General features: G+C 39.1%; 1 protein-coding gene across 1 annotated transcript in view; it reads right to left on the bottom strand.

Annotated features, from left to right (window-relative positions):
• The window catches only part of LOC108040610 (SH3 and multiple ankyrin repeat domains protein 1), a 67866-nt gene that overhangs the window by 38803 nt on the left and 12649 nt on the right, over window positions 1-16414 (bottom strand). The window contains 1 exon segment of the mRNA XM_017118131.2: window positions 1784-1857. The gene's annotated coding sequence lies outside the window, so the exon portion shown is untranslated.

Raw genomic sequence — 16414 nt, 5'->3', positions numbered from 1 at the left:
TTATGTTTTGAAAAAAGAAACAATATTATTTAAATTTTATTTTGTATAAACATCGTTTTTATAAAAGAATTACACCTGATGCTTGACTTGATTTCATTTTCTCAAACTCCCACTGTTTCTTTGCTAAATCGAAGACGCCATTTTCTACGCTGACGGCTCTCGGTGCACTGTTGCGTGTACCGGAAACGGAAATGCGCACATAATTCTGTTAGGAAGCATGCAACAAAATGGCGCCCAGACCACATCCGAACGGAGAGAAACACGACGGAGGTCCAAGAGGGCGGAGAAAAACTTTAATTAAATAATACTAAATGCAATTTCGCATGGCTCCTCGTCGGTAAATAAAGCTGAGGAAGCAAAACATGTCACAGAAGTTCATGGCTGAGAGCATCTCTCCTGGCTAATTTATTTTGCTATTTTCTGTTTATTCGAACAGTAGAATTGGTAGAGTCGACCACAGAGCAGCGAAACGAGGCAAGAGAAAAGCAAAGTAAAAAAAAACTTTAACCCCGAAACTTGTTTTCAAGTCACGTTCATTTTCAATCAAGTGGCATCATTATGCTGGCCAAACAAACTGAAACTGAAATAAAAATCGCAAGGAGATAGAAACCGGGGACCAGAAAGAGGAAGAGCCACCACAATTGGCTAATACAATGGCAGAATTAGCCCGGACTTGTAGAGTGTGAGTGTGTGTGGCCAATGCCAATACTGCCTTCCTTTAACCCTTTGCTGCCCCAGCTGTCAGTCAAGTCCGGCAATCAGTCCTTTGTCTAGGCCCACGGACCGGCAACAAATTACCTTCGAGTCAGCTGAAACCGAGCCACCCAAAAACCACAGAACCCACTTAGCTAGGTGGCCAACCATCAACTTCCTGTTCAAAACCAGAAAAGAGAAACAGAAGTTAGTACAGAATCAGATAAATCTGCGGGGAATCGCACAAAAGAGCAACGAAAGTCGATAGGAAGAAAAAGAAGCATTGACATTTTGGCATTTATTTGATGAAAATTGTTTGATTATAGTTCGTAATTAGTTTTTGGCAAAACTTCGGAGAAATCGAATACCTACACCAGTGGCTTCGAAATTCAAACACACGGAGTTTATTATGATTTGATATACCAAAAGAAGTTTAAGCACCTCAATAAATGTAAAGTTTTAACAAACAAATTAAGAACTTAAATTTAAAAACGTTGGCTTTTTCAAAAAGGTAATTAAAATAATTAAAGTGTCGTGTCTTTAGCAGGTGTTTATTTTTAACCACCCACTTACTTAGCATCGTGTTTAATCAAATTCTAAATCTCAAGGTAAATTAACTAAGCTCACAGATACATTAATTAAATTGAAGCATTTCACAATTGGTTGAAAATCCTGGGACAGTACAAAAATGTCCATTAAGTAAGTATTACGACTATTTTGCTAATTTCAGCAGCTCGAATTACGTCAGAGAGGTACCATTAAGTCAAAAGTGGTATATGTGCAATCAATGAAAATAAATTAAAACCCATTGGTTAGAGAAAAATCACACATACACAACGATTAAAAAGAAAAACAGAACAAAACTTTATGCAAATGCTGTGATCACCACGAAACCGATTCAACCGGTTTCCGAATGCGTTGCAAATCTCAAAACCAAAACAGCAAATGACAACAGACAAGTATACAGATGGACACATGGAAACACGACCATAAAAAAGTAACGACTCTAAGATATAAGATATATACATTTATTACTAAAAAATTATATGTTTTGCGTTTAGCCGTGAGTAACACGAGCCAAACAACTTACCCCTTTCGCTCTGCTCTCGTGTTGCTTAGAACCCAGTGCAGCTCAAACTGTAGGGTCGGACATGTGGTTGATGGCTGTAATGAAATAATTAAAAAGAAACAGGTTATTAATATGTAATTACTTTTATTTATAAGCTTATTATAAATGTTAATTTACGGATGTTGAATAAAGTGGAATTAAATTTAGTAATAATTTATTTTAATACTATTATTACACCTGTAAACACATTGTTTTATTATTATTGTGATTGCCATTTAAAACATGTATTAAAATTTAATGATTTGTTTATTTTTGAGGACAATAAAAATCAAAGGATTCTCCTTTTATAGAATCGAATGTATCAAATATGCTGTCCCTTTTTATAAGGCATCTTCGTGTCGACTATTTTCCTTTGCCTGCCTCAACTTCGCTCTTTTGATTAATTTCTATTTAACGTGCAAATATTTTTTCTGTCAATTTTCCCAATAAATGCAATTTATATCTCCAGCCAACAGCAGCAGCTCTGGCAGGGTACTTCAATACTTTACGTCTGGCGGAGACTCCTTCCACGTCCTCTTCCTCGCGGTTTTTTGCTCCTTCGTGGCCACAGGCCCATCAATCATACGCCATGTAAGCAGCCGAGAGCAGCAGAGGCGCACAATCAAATCAATATCAGAGTGATTGGGTGGCCTTCGGGGGAGTGGGGAAAGTTGCGGGGTTGTGGGTGTGCAACGCCCACAACACAGATCATAAAAATTGCATTTGCCAATTTTCAGTCCAAGCCAATACAGCCACCAATCGAGGATTCGATCTGGCCAAGTATATGGCTAGTGGGCAAATTAACCAAAAGTCACTTGCCGTACACTTGTGTATCAATTGTGAATTTAAAATTTATTACTAGTTTGTCAGCCACTGAGAAACCTATGAATCAAGACAGCTAAATCTACAATTTCATAGTTTGCTGGCCATAACAAATTCCCCTAATTTCGTTGGAAACGCTGGTCTTTCTTAAATAAACAAAACCACTCCAGCTTATATTAAGTTATGTAAACAATCGGCTTTCCAAGAATTTTCAAGTGGTTGTTTTCCGTTGTGTATCGGCGAACTGGTCGCACAACTTATGGCAGACACTGTCGTCTGTAATTATTGTTTGGTTATTGTTGCTGCTGTCTTTGACACCAAAACAACTCTGTTAAAAGATCTCACTTCGGTTTAGCGACCTCCCTCTAATAACTCAATTTCGGTATCGGCTTGGACGTCGCCATTTGAATTTATTGACACATTTCATTTACCCAGAATCGTTGGCGGCAGAATGAGTTTTGGCCAGTAATTAAGCCCGATGACGAACCCAAAAATGTCTCGAAACGATTTTGTAACTTTAGCGTTAGCCTGCCTGTTAGCTGCCTTTCATGGACCGAAAACTTGGCCTGCTGACTGGCCGAAAGCCAAAGCCGTTGGCAGAAAACCCACCATAACTGGTCGGAGCAAATGATTTTTAATAACTTTGACACTCATTAAACTCAAATTACATGCATTTGATTACGCAGCCACATGGGAGTCGAGAGTTGGCAGCCTTTTGCATTTGGGGTTTTCTAAACTTAAGCCGCTTAGGTTTCATCATCATCATCATCAAAAACCATATGACAGCACAGTAGGCTTATGATGAGGATGATGCAGTGAGGCAGCCTAATAAATGGCTTTTAGAGTGGTGGGGGAATTTAAATTGTGTTTACTAAAATACCATGCATTAAAAGTTCGTAAAGAGAAGTAGCCAGATATATTACTTTAAAAACAGTTAAATAGTATAAGAATTAATCGTTAAATAAAGCTATAAACAGCTTTATATTAGCCCTTAAAATCACAAATGGTAAATGTTGAGTGTGTTGAAATACCCAGAATTAAGCTGTATATCTAAAATCCTAATTCACCAGGCTTAAATTAATTTAAACGCCAAGAACCCGAATCAAATCGAGGATTTAATTAGCCATTAATTAGCCCAGAGCTCATTGAACCGTAGGCACAAAGAATTCAATCCTATAAGAGCAAGCCATAAAAAACTCATTAAATCAAAAGTAAAATTCCCACACAGCCCAGCGCAACTCCCATGAACTCCCATCAGAGGAAAAACGGATGGTTTGATGGATTAAGACGCCTGCAAATTAATTACTCACTTTGTCTTTGGACTCTGACAGGTAATTCCCGGGCCCTTGGAGTAACCCTGAACTTGACATCTATGAACTGCAGCCCTTTCCCCTCGGCCAAGTGCTAACTTCTTTTTAATTGCCACTGGTCTTGGCCAGGTCTCGTTCTGAGCCGCAATCGTTAAAAAACCTAGTTTACGACTCGCGAACTCTGCACTTCCCCTCCGATTGGAACGTGCTTGCTAAGTAAGTGCCATCGGCAGCTCATAGTGTTCACTGTACCAGGTCTTTTTTGAAAAAAAAAACCAAAAGGGAAGTGCACCACGAAAATCACTTTGTTGGGGTTTCTTTTACTGACTCACAGTAAGCTCCGCAATGGATTGGCTTAAAGACTCACCAAGATCTGCGAAATGGCACGAACTTGTTGTTTTGAAAGTGCCGAGCAACAGAAGCTACAACGAGTGCTAATGGAAATTCCGGAATGCGGCTGCATAATTCTTGCATTTTATACTGCAACGACTGCCACACAAGAAAACTTTTTCAATTGTGGCAAAACTTAGGTTAAAATCACCATAGAACTTCAATTAGTGTGTGCTGATTTATGATTTCATTTGCAGAACGCTGAAATTGGAATACATTTTAAATACATTTTTAAAATATAACTAACACCTAGCAATCAAAGAAAACCACTGCTAAAAACCATGGTAATTTCTTTTGAAATGTATCGTGAAAATGTATTTTTAACCACAATACAACATTTAGCTCCAATTGTAAGCCAACTGAAATTCCCACAAAATTACAAGCCAATAAAAGAAATTACCCACGAATATGGGAATGCACAATTTGCCTTTTAGCCCCTAGAAAGATATGGAATGCACGAAAAACTATCCAATTAAATCCAATCGACACTTGCCACAAAACTCTAAGAAAAGGCAACCAAAACAAGGCAAGCTCAAAGTCAATAATCAGAAGGAGGAAAAGCGGGAAAAAGACGACACCGTTAGCCGAATGACATGCAAAGTGCAGCTGCTTTTCGCGCGGGGAAAACTCAAGGGGGGAAATTCGCAAGGGGTGTCATTGCACATGTGACACGAACAGAGGGCAAAAGAAAAGCCAGAAGCAGAGATTGATTCTCGCCGCGTCACGTGGGAAATTTTCAAGTTCAAAGCAATTTTCCAAGGAAGAAGAAGGCAACTGTAAAAAGCACAATACCCGAGAGGAGGTAAAAATAAAAATAAGCAGCGTGCACTCACGTGAGACTTGATAATAATCGGATTTGGGAAATCGTGAGGCGAGACAACATGGAAAAGAGGGAAAACAGCGGGCCACCAGGAAAATACTAAAAATACAAATAAAGCAGACCGAATAGCCACTTGTATCGATTGCAGAAAGGCGGGGGAAAAAAGCAAAAAAAAAAAAAACAGGTTGAGGGTTTCCGGAGAAATGCCAGCTATCCATCCATCCATCCCAGGTGAGTTCTCTTCTGCCCCTCTGAAATCCACCTTAATGGATGGCCTTCGTCTCGAACAGTTAGAATTAATTGACGTTAATAATGTTCCGATATCAAGATTTATACTCATCAAACGGCTTCTGTGCGAAGAATTCCCTGGAAACCTGTTCAAGCGGTTCTTTTCATTGAGCATTATTTTTAGAAGACACAAAAATAGTTGACAATTTGTCGGAAAAAAGCTATATTTTATGATGTAGAATACAATGTTTACGAACCCTGAGCTCTGCTAATGATGATTTCCGTCCATTATCTTGGCGGAATAACTGCACACATTACCATCAGCGGTGTGGAAATATTAGGATAAACCTCAATTTACCTGCAATTTGTTCAATGACAACCGATAAATATTCAATTTAATGAAATTGCATTTACGTTCGCAATCGCAAAACCACTTGAACCACTTTCGCCCACTCATCTTGATTGCAATACTGCACCCACCTGCCGTCGTCTCAATATTTATCTATTTTTTTTCTTTCTGACCGAGAAAGCCATTAACTTGGCCATCCATAATTTTTTAATTTGAAAACTTTTGCCAGTGAATGCCGAGTGAGTGGGTGAGCGGTACACTTGATTTAAATAACCCAAAGCTGTCGCTTGATTTGCATATTAAATTCAAATCAGTACAACTTTATGAAGAAAATTGAATGTGCCAAAATCCCTAAACCTCTTGGGATAAGCTGAATTGAAATTGCAAGTGTGTTTACTTCTTCTTTTGAGGTTTTTCCAGTTTGCATCTTAGATCTTCTCGCTTTTGAATTTCACTGCATTATTCGCATTTGATAAACAGTGACAAAATATATAAGATTGAACCTAAATTGCAAAGTTAGGTCTAAAAGAAAAACACTCACAACCAAATATTACAACATTGATAATATCAATTTGATTAGTATTTAATTGAAACTTATAATAATTTTTAAATTTCTAATTTGAGGATTTTTCTCTGTGTGACAATTTTAGCTCCATTTACTATTTGAGCTCCTACAAATCCCCTATTCTGCTTCGGGCCTTTGTAGCTCCTTTGGCCAAAGTCCTGCGGGCTTCTGTTCCCTTTCAGCTATTCCAAGTTTCACATCCTTATGCATTTTTAAACAATCGCTAACCCAAATAAAGTTTCTTGCTTTCTGTTTTCATATTTACGGCTTCTCCCAGGAGCCAAACAAAAAGCAGTGCACACAACTAGGAGCTTTGGCCGAAAGAAAAGTGTGTGTGTAAGTGGTAGTGGCTAAAACCTGAGAGAAGTAGAAGTATCTGCTTTTTAGGGCAAACCGAACTTTATAAATTGCGGGCCCAGAGTGGCAGTAAATTTATTATCTCGATCTGAAAGCGTGTATCAGCGGTATCAACTCCGCCTTGTTCTTGCCGATTTCTGATTGAATGTTGTTTGAAAATTCCTCCGTTGGCTGGTAAATAATAACATGGAATTTACTTCCCAGTGGCAACTTCTGTTTTTTTGCCCCCGTGTTGCGAGTTCGTGTTCTAACACGAGCGAAAAAAGCCCGCCAGTCACTCTTCTCAACTCATCTTCGTTACAAGAACTTATTCTTGTTGATGCTCTTTAAAGGGGGTCTTTTAACAAAACCAATGAATTGGTAACACATGTTGATAAAATTGAAGTTAAAATTATCTTTGTACGAATTATAGTTATAATTACGAGAGTACTGAGAGAATAAAAGTAAACTCTAAAATTTCGATAACTAATAATTCATTTTGAGTAAACATTAACCTAAACTTGTAGATGGTAAAGAAAAATGTAGCTTTTTGATTATAGACTATTAATACTCTTTTAACTTTAAATTTCAGTTGAAACAATTGGTTACAATTAAGTATCTTTAAATCACAGAGCATTCCCTCTTCGTGGCATATAATAAACTCGTACTCTAGCAGTTGCTGTTCTAGTTTGTATCTAACCACTTGTATCTTGTACTCAACTTTCGCAAACAAACCAAGGCGCACTCACAGATACACACTCACACTGTGGCACATGTGAGATGGCAGCAATTTCCATTGGCAATTGTGTTGGCATCTGCGCTTCTTTCTGCCCCATGTGAAACTTGGCCATTAATTTGAACGCCGTTTTAAGCCAACCAAGGATGGATGTGGCAGTTGTTGGCGGACTACCATTCTATTGAGAGTGCGGTGGCACGGCATTAGATATTCTTCTCATATTTTGCATGCTCCTCTACTGCTCATGAGTCGCTGGCATTTCCTTTTGTCTTCTGCAATTATGCATTATCTTGGATCGTTCACGTTGTCGCTGTTCGCTGGTCGTTGTTCTCCTTCTTGCGCTTCGAGTTTTGCATTTAATTACTGCTCACATTTCTCAAATTTCTCCTCGTCTGTTCTCAGACAGTGCTCAGGTGTCGTCTCCGCGGCGCGGCATTATCATTATCATCTGTATCTGCATCTCAAGCTGTATCTGCAACCGAATCTGCGTCGTGCAGCGCCAACATTATGCTCATTATGCATTTCACTTTGCAACCGAGGATTCAACTTCTTTTTCTACCCTTCTCACTCTTATTACGCTGGGAAAGTTCTCCGAGGAAATCTCAAAGCCCTCCATGAAGTAGTTTGCCTATTAAAGCAATTAACATTTTATGTTGCTTTTCATGGCTAAACAAATTGTAAAATTTCCCCAATAAAAGGAGAAACGCCTTTTTTAAAGTTTGAAAACAACTGTTGGTTAATTGAAAACCCCTGGGAAAAAAAAATTGAACACCAACGAGAAATAAAATTCTTTAGTATGGCCAACATATCGTAATAAATCTTTGATTTATCACCAAATCTTATGGGTGTTTGTTGTATGTAAACAAGAACCACATCACTAAATCCAGATCCTTGCAATACCTGTATCAATTAGGGACCACCAATCGAAGGCAATCGCGGCTAATTAATTTATGCACCCTCAACTGGATGAGATGCAGCTGCAGTTTGCCACAACAATTGCCGCGGCTGATTGACTGTTGCCAGTTTTCCAGCTGATTGCTGGACAACCAAACGATTCAGCTAACTGATTCTGCGATCACATGGACTTGTAACCACTTCTAATTATGCACATTCGCTGGTGGCACTGTTCCTGTCAAAGCGAAAAAGAAAAAACCAAGGAAAGACAACGTCATCGCTGATGTGGCTGCTGCAGGTGCAATGGAAATTGGTGCAACGTTGCGGTAAAAGGCAATAAAGTGGCAGGTCGGAGGAAAAGCCATGCAAAGCATCTGGCCGCCGCTCTTTGTGCCTTAATTAATTTTGATTGCACCACACACACACATACACACAGACACAGAGCAGACGCTTTCCACGGCGGAAATGTTCATCACACGCGTGTGTGGCAACAAGAAAAACCCATGGAGTGCAAAAAAAAAGTAGGGAATTACTAAGCGCTCTTGGTCGGGCTAATTAATTGAATTGCACTGGCTGAGAGACCGCCAGCCGGCCCGTCATTACAGCCCATTTAGCATTGTTGTCTATGCAAATTGGCCAATGCAGAAGATTCTCGATCTCACAGTCTGCAACTTCAGCTGATGAGATTATTAGCCTGGCCGGCACAAACCATCCGAATTGATGGGCCATGGTAATTGGCAGGCAAGTGTGATCACGACTTGGCTGAGATCCGTCTGCGGCACTCATAGCTTTTCCCATTTTCCTTGTTAGCTGCCTATTGGCCAAAAATCATTCAGCCCGCCGTTGGGGTTTTTATGGCCATAAAACGCAATTGAAATGATGCCGCCGTCGTCAGTTTGTCCTCGAGTTGCCTTTAGGCTGCAAACATTTTGTTGACAACGCCCGATGACAGGCCCCAAAAAGGGGGAAAAGGTGAGGAGCGGGGGTGGTGAACTAACCAACTTGCTAGATGTCTACGCATAATTCATGTTCGCGTCCAGGCAACTGCTCCATGTGGCACAGTGGGTGTCCTGGCCTAATGAGCAACCCAAAACAGTCGACGAGTGAAGTTTTCTCGGGGGTAATTACTACCCGGTGCTGAGAAAAATATGAAGAAGTTTCCAAACCAAAGCAGGTCGTTTTCAGTCAGCTACTAAATGTTTTAACTTAATAAATCATATTTGTGAACAGCTCTCCATTAGTGCACACACTTTTTAAGTTAGCTAACTTTATATAAATTAAAATTACATTTTACTATTTATAACTCACGAAAAATATGGTTATTAACATCTTCAATATATGGACCTAACAGTTTATTATAAAATCTATTCACAGGCGATCTCAAAGTTGACCTTAAACTTATTTATAATTCTGAAATTCCAGGTAACAAGTATGAGTAAAATGAAAAAAGCCTAAAATTAAACGTTAGCTAAAAAGCCCCATCAAAATTCGGTGATTAAAAAAAAAAATTACAAACCAAATAAAAATGGCCATCAAATTAAATTGAAACTAATGATCACACAAAAACTTATTAAATTACCCATTAACTGAACACGGGAAATAATCTTAAACACATCAATGGACTTTAATATCCCACGTCTGCTACTCTTCAATTTCAAAGACCGTGAAATAAGCTTTTAGGTCGATATGGTAGCAGCAATAGTGGCGGTCGTACTAATAACCTACAAAAATCGTTAAAGTTGATTTTGCTTTTACGGCTGCAGTGCACAAATTAATTCCACTGTAACTCAAGAGTTATTGGCTGCATTACCTCATCTCTCCGTGAATGTTTTTCGACTCTGGTCGTCGTTTTCGGCGTCAAAAGCATACAAAATTTATGGCCAAATCAACACCAGCAACCAGCAACACGAACGGCAAACACCGAAAACATCCATTTGGATATTATTTAACCACTCTCGGCGAAAAAGGGGGTGGGAGGCCACCTTCTGGTGACCCCATTCCCTGGCTCATCTTGGGTCAGCGTCAGACTTGGCTTATAATTTAATTAGCTCTGCCTTCGCCGGCTCTTATCTGGGCAGAAATCCTCATCATACCTACCGGCTTGCATAACCGAAAGGAATGAAAGTTCAAAAGCGAACTGGTCACAGCAGGTGGGAGAGTGGGGATAGTTCGGCGCTCTAGGGTTAATTGTCTGCCATCTGCAGTCACGAAGCCAAATTTGACTATTCATTACCCATTTAAAGAGACGCGATTTATTAAGGGGGAACAATCAGAGCCTTTCTAACAGGAAATCCGCACGATCGGGGTCACCATCGCTGGCTGACCCACTAAATTAATATGAATGACAACATTTCACGGCAACTATTTCGCACCCCACCCCTTAAAATGTTTATGCAAATATCTGCGAAATGAGCTGCCGACTTAGACCACTCAAAATGCAAAATAAACAGAAAAAGAGGGGCACCCGTATATAAAAAAAAACTCACTTCGAACGTGTTTGGTTCGTGATTTCTATAAGCCAAAACTTCAAAAGCCCAGTCAAGCGGCGACCTTGTCAAATTAGTGCCAAAAATGCCGGCGACAAAAGAGATCGGATCGTTTTTGACTCGGTTTCATAAATCAGTGCACGGTGAATAGGGCTGGGAATTTACTAAGCGATCGTTGAACGCTTCACAAAAAAATATATACAAAAAAGTAGCTCAAGTTGCTGCGCTGTTGACATCAGCAAAAGTAAACTTACTTTCAGCTTTTGTCAATAATTTTACTTTTATTTGCACTCAATCGGCAACTGGTTCAAAGTGGTTTCCACATATTTAGGCTTTTAAAGCCAATGGAAGCTACAGCTTAAATCAATTTACTTAATGGCTAATATAACTGAAAGCGTAGGTAGGTTCTTTTGTGCGACAAACATAAACTTTAGCTGTGAACTAATAAAATCGGTTTAAACTATGTGGGAAATTGGCTAAGATAAAATCTATAAGTATAAATAATAGGACTTAAATAGGACTTCGATTTCAAACTGGTTATGTCAGCACTTAATGACTAATAAATAAAGGGCGTAAATTAAATATTCATGAGATATCAAATGCAGAATTAATTGGACAATGATTCTAGGAAACATAATTGGTATGATAAGCAATCTATTAAAATGGTAACACTTAATTTGAATAGCCTTTGACCTTAATTGTGAATGCATGCTTTTTATCAGACAAAAATGAAAATAAATATGAAATCATATAAAATGCTTTGGACAAATAAGCAATTTATTCTCTCATTAAGCAATTAATTTATATTTCAATAAATTTATTTTTACATTTTTATGTATACCTCAGATCCCTCAATTCGGTGTATATATATTTATTTGTTATCTTCATTTATGTAAATGATTATCGCTTTGTCCCAATAAACTCAAATTCTCTATGCTGCTATCTATTTTTCTACACTTTTTCTCTACCATCTTCGGCATTTACCCAATTCTCGGCTAATGCATTTTTCGACATGCCCCACAAGCCTCAAATAAGAATCCATTCAACAATGCTAGCCCCAATCCACCGATTTCTTACCCAACTCCAGTTAGCACACCTCTTAGCCCACCGTTTTCGTTTAATTTACCCAGTTTACGCGGGGCACATGCCAAATTTTGGTCACTTTAAAAAGCCATTAGACCCTTGTTGAGTGGTTCTGGGGGTTTCGGTGGGATCTGTTGGCCGGAATCAGCCAAGCAGAAACTGTACAAATTCGTCTTCATTGTTTGGCTCGAGATTGTTTCTCAAGCCGGGGAAAATGCTAATTCTGGACTCAAATCAAAAGGTCTCCAGATGGGTTCTTGTCCAGCGTTTACCTCACAACTTAACACGTTCGTGTCACCTTTCACACTGACTGCTAATTGAAAAGGATGACGAGGTAGACACGTGTTTGACCCCCTAGAATGACCCCTCAAAACCAGCTTAATTATGTCATTACCACGAAAGATGATGTGGAAAAAGAGTGAGGCCATTAACTGGAGCAATACATAATTGCTGGCATTATCAGTGAAAGTTGGCAATCGGGCTTAATAGTTCTTTCCATTCTGTGGGGCCTAAATGAAAAGGTTGAAAATTGTTGCATGTCAGCCGAGTATTAGGAACAGGAAATGTGTTTTTCTTTGGCCTGCGAAAGTGTCGGACCAAGTAAAAGTAACACAATAGCCGGCAAAGTTCATTCACTTTGGCAGTCATAACTATTTATAAACTATATCCTAACAATATGCGTTCTCATGTTTCATAGAACGCAGAACCCAACGAAATTTGCAAACAAAGGAGCATATTTCTGTTGTCTCTGGTTTTAATTAATGAGCCTTATTTGCCTTAGCCGCATTTCCAGTCAAGTCGAGTCGATTATGAGCCATCATCCGTGCTGTGAGCTGGCTTACTTCGCTAAATATGCCATGAAATCGATGAAAAATTACCATTTAATTACCTGCAAAGAGAAACGGAAAGAGAGAAACGATTAGTGAACAAGTTTTGCACAGATAATTTACTTGGTCTATAATTAGGGTTATAGCTAAGTAAACAAAGTTTCAAACTGTTGAATTATTCAAGAGTAAGTGTTTAAAATTAAAATTTTTTTTTTATTTATTTCAGAGAAAACTATCAGATTTATAATTTCGAAGATATTTGGTATCAACAAAAATGGCTAGTGATTGAAGTTTTATTTGCCAACTATTATATAATATGAATAATGTAGTTTAATTAAATATTCAACAGATAAAACGAAAATTCATTAAAATGATTTATTTATATAATTCTACTTAATTCCTGTTAGGGTTAAATCAATCCCTATTTGCTTTATGTGACCACTAATTCTAATTTTAGTTGAAATTCCCATCCCTCGCAGCTGCATTCCCTCCTCAAAAGGGGAGATCCTCCACTCGTTTTCCCCGACTGCCAGGATTAATCCTTCCCGGTTTCCCCTTTTTTAACTGTCGACTGGCAATAACAGAAGCGGCACGTACAACAAACAGTCGGAAAATAGGCGTAGGCAAACTCCCGGCACCTTGGACCCCAAAGGGACCCGAGACCCACCATCAGAGCCACCGCCGAACCACCGCACCACTGCTCCACCACACCACCGCCCCACCTCCTCACCGCGAACCACTGACACCAGCGGCACCACCCACAAATGCAGACGCGCTTTGTTGCTCCAGGGTCGCGTCGCTTTTTTTTTTCTGGTTGCATTCTCTTTTGCGGCTCCGACTCCAACTTTTCCCCCTCATTTCCCCCATCTGCATTTGGCTTTGTCTCGTTTACTTTTCATTCTGTGCCTCTCCTGTTTGGCTTTTCTGCTTTTTTCCTGCCAGGCATGTTAATGACCCTAGAGGCTGCCCCGAAAGAGAGCGGAGATGACGAGCACGAGGGGCGCATACAGTGGCTCCCAAACTGTGGAGTGTTAGCTGATTTTGCACAGGAAAGAATAGTTCAAAACTTTACTTTTAAAGTTTCCACTTTTCATCAACACAGCTCAATTAGTTTTTTTGATTCTTACAAAGATATATATTTCCGAGGCAATATAAAATGTAAAGATTTTCACATATATATGTTGCTTTCAAATCTATAGTGACTTAAATTTATTTATGAAAATTAATTATTTAATTAAACTACATTTTCAATGAAGAGTCTTGGCCATTTTAAAAAATGTTTTGCAAATACTTGTTATATCTAATCTTTAATTTGAGCTGCATTTGCCTTTAAATTAACGCAACTTAACAATATTTTAATTTAAATTTTCTTTCAGTGTAAATATAGAACGCCTTGTTGAGTGCTGCTGCGTCCGCTACGCGTCGCTTTCAATTTAGGCGTCTGCGCATAAAATTGCATCGCTTGCTTTGCTCCGTTCCGCTTTATTTTTCCTTGTTTTACTTCGCTTTGCCAGGGGCGAAATGCAGCATCCACATCAACGGCATCTAGCTTGCTGCGCTAATTTATATAAATAATATTTAGCTGCTGCTAAGGGTCTTTGAGCTGCCAGTTCTGTTTGATGTTGGTGTTTATGTTTGCGTGGAAATTAGTTAAGCAGAGAGCAGACCTTATCGCTGAACTTGAATTTCAATATGCATAAAGTGCAATCAAGAGTGCTAAGGCGCACAATCTTTTACTTTATGTCAGAGCCTCAAAACCCAATGCTTGAAAATGCTCTTACACATTTTTGAATACATTTCGTTTTTTTGTCATAAACAACTTTTGCAATTGTCAGACTCCATGTCGACACTTCAGACACTTGAGCGAAGTAGATGAGGAGAAGGAGTTTACGACGCACAGCACTTCGTGGGCGCAACTCCAGTTCCAATCCCAAACCCAAACCCATACCCAATTCCAATTCCCCGCCAGCATCCAAAACAAAAGTTGAGTGAGTTGTAAATGAAGCCCACACATGACTTAACTCGAGCGAGTTGCCCCCCTTTTCCGCCCGCAATGCATTGCTCAATTGGAGTCAATGTCTCGGCGGAGATTCATGCTGAGATTTTCTGTATCTGCAACTGCATCAGCGACCGTAAACGTATCTCGGTATCTGAGTATCTGAGGGTCTCGGCGAGCATCTGCGTCTGCATCCCGCCACAGGCGTCCCGGCCAACTGAAACGCTTTCAACAAGCATGCGGCGTGTTAATTGCAAAATGTTGCCTTTTGCCTCTGACAATTATTAAGGTGATATCTCTTGCCTCTTCTATGAGGCTGATTGGACTGCGCCAATAAAAATTTAGAGAGTTTACAAAACCTATGCATACCATTGTTGACAAAGGAATGCAACTTCTTAATATGTTATAAAAAAAAGAGGATGTTCATAGGAAGTAGATTTACTTTGGAACGAAACCTTTTAAGCTCTAAATTCAGAATATTGTTTACCCCACTCTCCATTTTCATAAAATTTTCCCAACAAATTCTAAGCCATAAAAATGATTAATTGAGTACGGAAACTCATTAAGTTATTGATGCCTAAGGCCATTTATTTCACCTACATTCAATCCAGTATATTTTAGGCGAACACTTTCCCAAGAACTTTGTGAGAAAACGATGCAATAATGGATCGTTTACTTTGCTCCGCTTGCACTTCAAAAGGTTATGGGCCCCCGGATGTTCGCTACCCCGCCCTAAATATCATTTATTATTTTTCACATTTTTCTCCTCAGATTTTTCTCATTTCACGCCCATCACCGTGAGTGAAGAACCTCTGAGAGATCGCCGCTTAAGACCAGACATTCCCTCCATGTGTATAATTATTTTCAACTGCGTTTTTTCTCCTGTATTTCGAAGCAACTTTTCAAAGTTGAAGCCTGAACTTTTTGAGCTGTATGTGAGCTGTCATTTTAACTGAAAGGCACACACACAGGCGCATATATTATGTGTGCTGTAAATTTTGCCTAATTAACATAATCACAAGCCACTCCAGTAATTTCAATTAATTTGCCAACTTGCATTTCTGGTGGTGTTTGAGCTTGCATCACATCCAAATTCAGTTGGAATAAATTAGATAGCAATAAATAATGCAGCCGTGCATTCAATTAGGATTCCGATGAACTATTTATTAGGTAACCATCCCATCCTTATCACAGCCTTGAGGATGACTAACAACAAGCACTTCAAAGGGCTTTGGCCGCCCCATCCTCCTCACATTTTTTTCAGGGCCGCCAATCAGCGACTTGTTTGTTGGCTTATGAAAAGCGCAGTTTGAAAATAAATCAAATACAAAGGGAAACACACAACGAAATGCGACAAAAAAAAAAACATAAATAAAAAACAAAAATGAATTCCAATTCGAAGTGAAATGAAATGTAAATGCTGAGCCATCAAAAGCTTCGCAACAAAAGCAACCAGACAAAAAGTGGGGACAAACAAGCTTAGCGAATCCAAGATGCCCTAAAGAGCCACATAAAGGAACCATTTTAAGACAGCTGGGAGTTTCGATATCTCTTGTCCGAAACTAAGTTTCTTGCTCGTCATTCCGCTCGCTTAAACTTATAATTCCTCTTGGGTAGAGTATAGCCATAAGACGTATTTTATTGGCCCCTGAAATTCGAATGCGAAAGCAGGAAAAACTTGGTCGAGCCACCGAAAAATGCACAATATGCAAATAAGCATAAGAAATAAACAAGAAATGCACAAAAAACAGAATTCGAGAGTGACAGGTGG

Source organism: Drosophila rhopaloa, unplaced genomic scaffold, assembly GCF_018152115.1.
Source record: "Drosophila rhopaloa isolate 14029-0021.01 unplaced genomic scaffold, ASM1815211v1 contig_115, whole genome shotgun sequence".
Lineage (NCBI taxonomy): Eukaryota > Metazoa > Arthropoda > Insecta > Diptera > Drosophilidae > Drosophila > Drosophila rhopaloa.
This window is presented reverse-complemented; position numbering and strand designations above follow the sequence as displayed.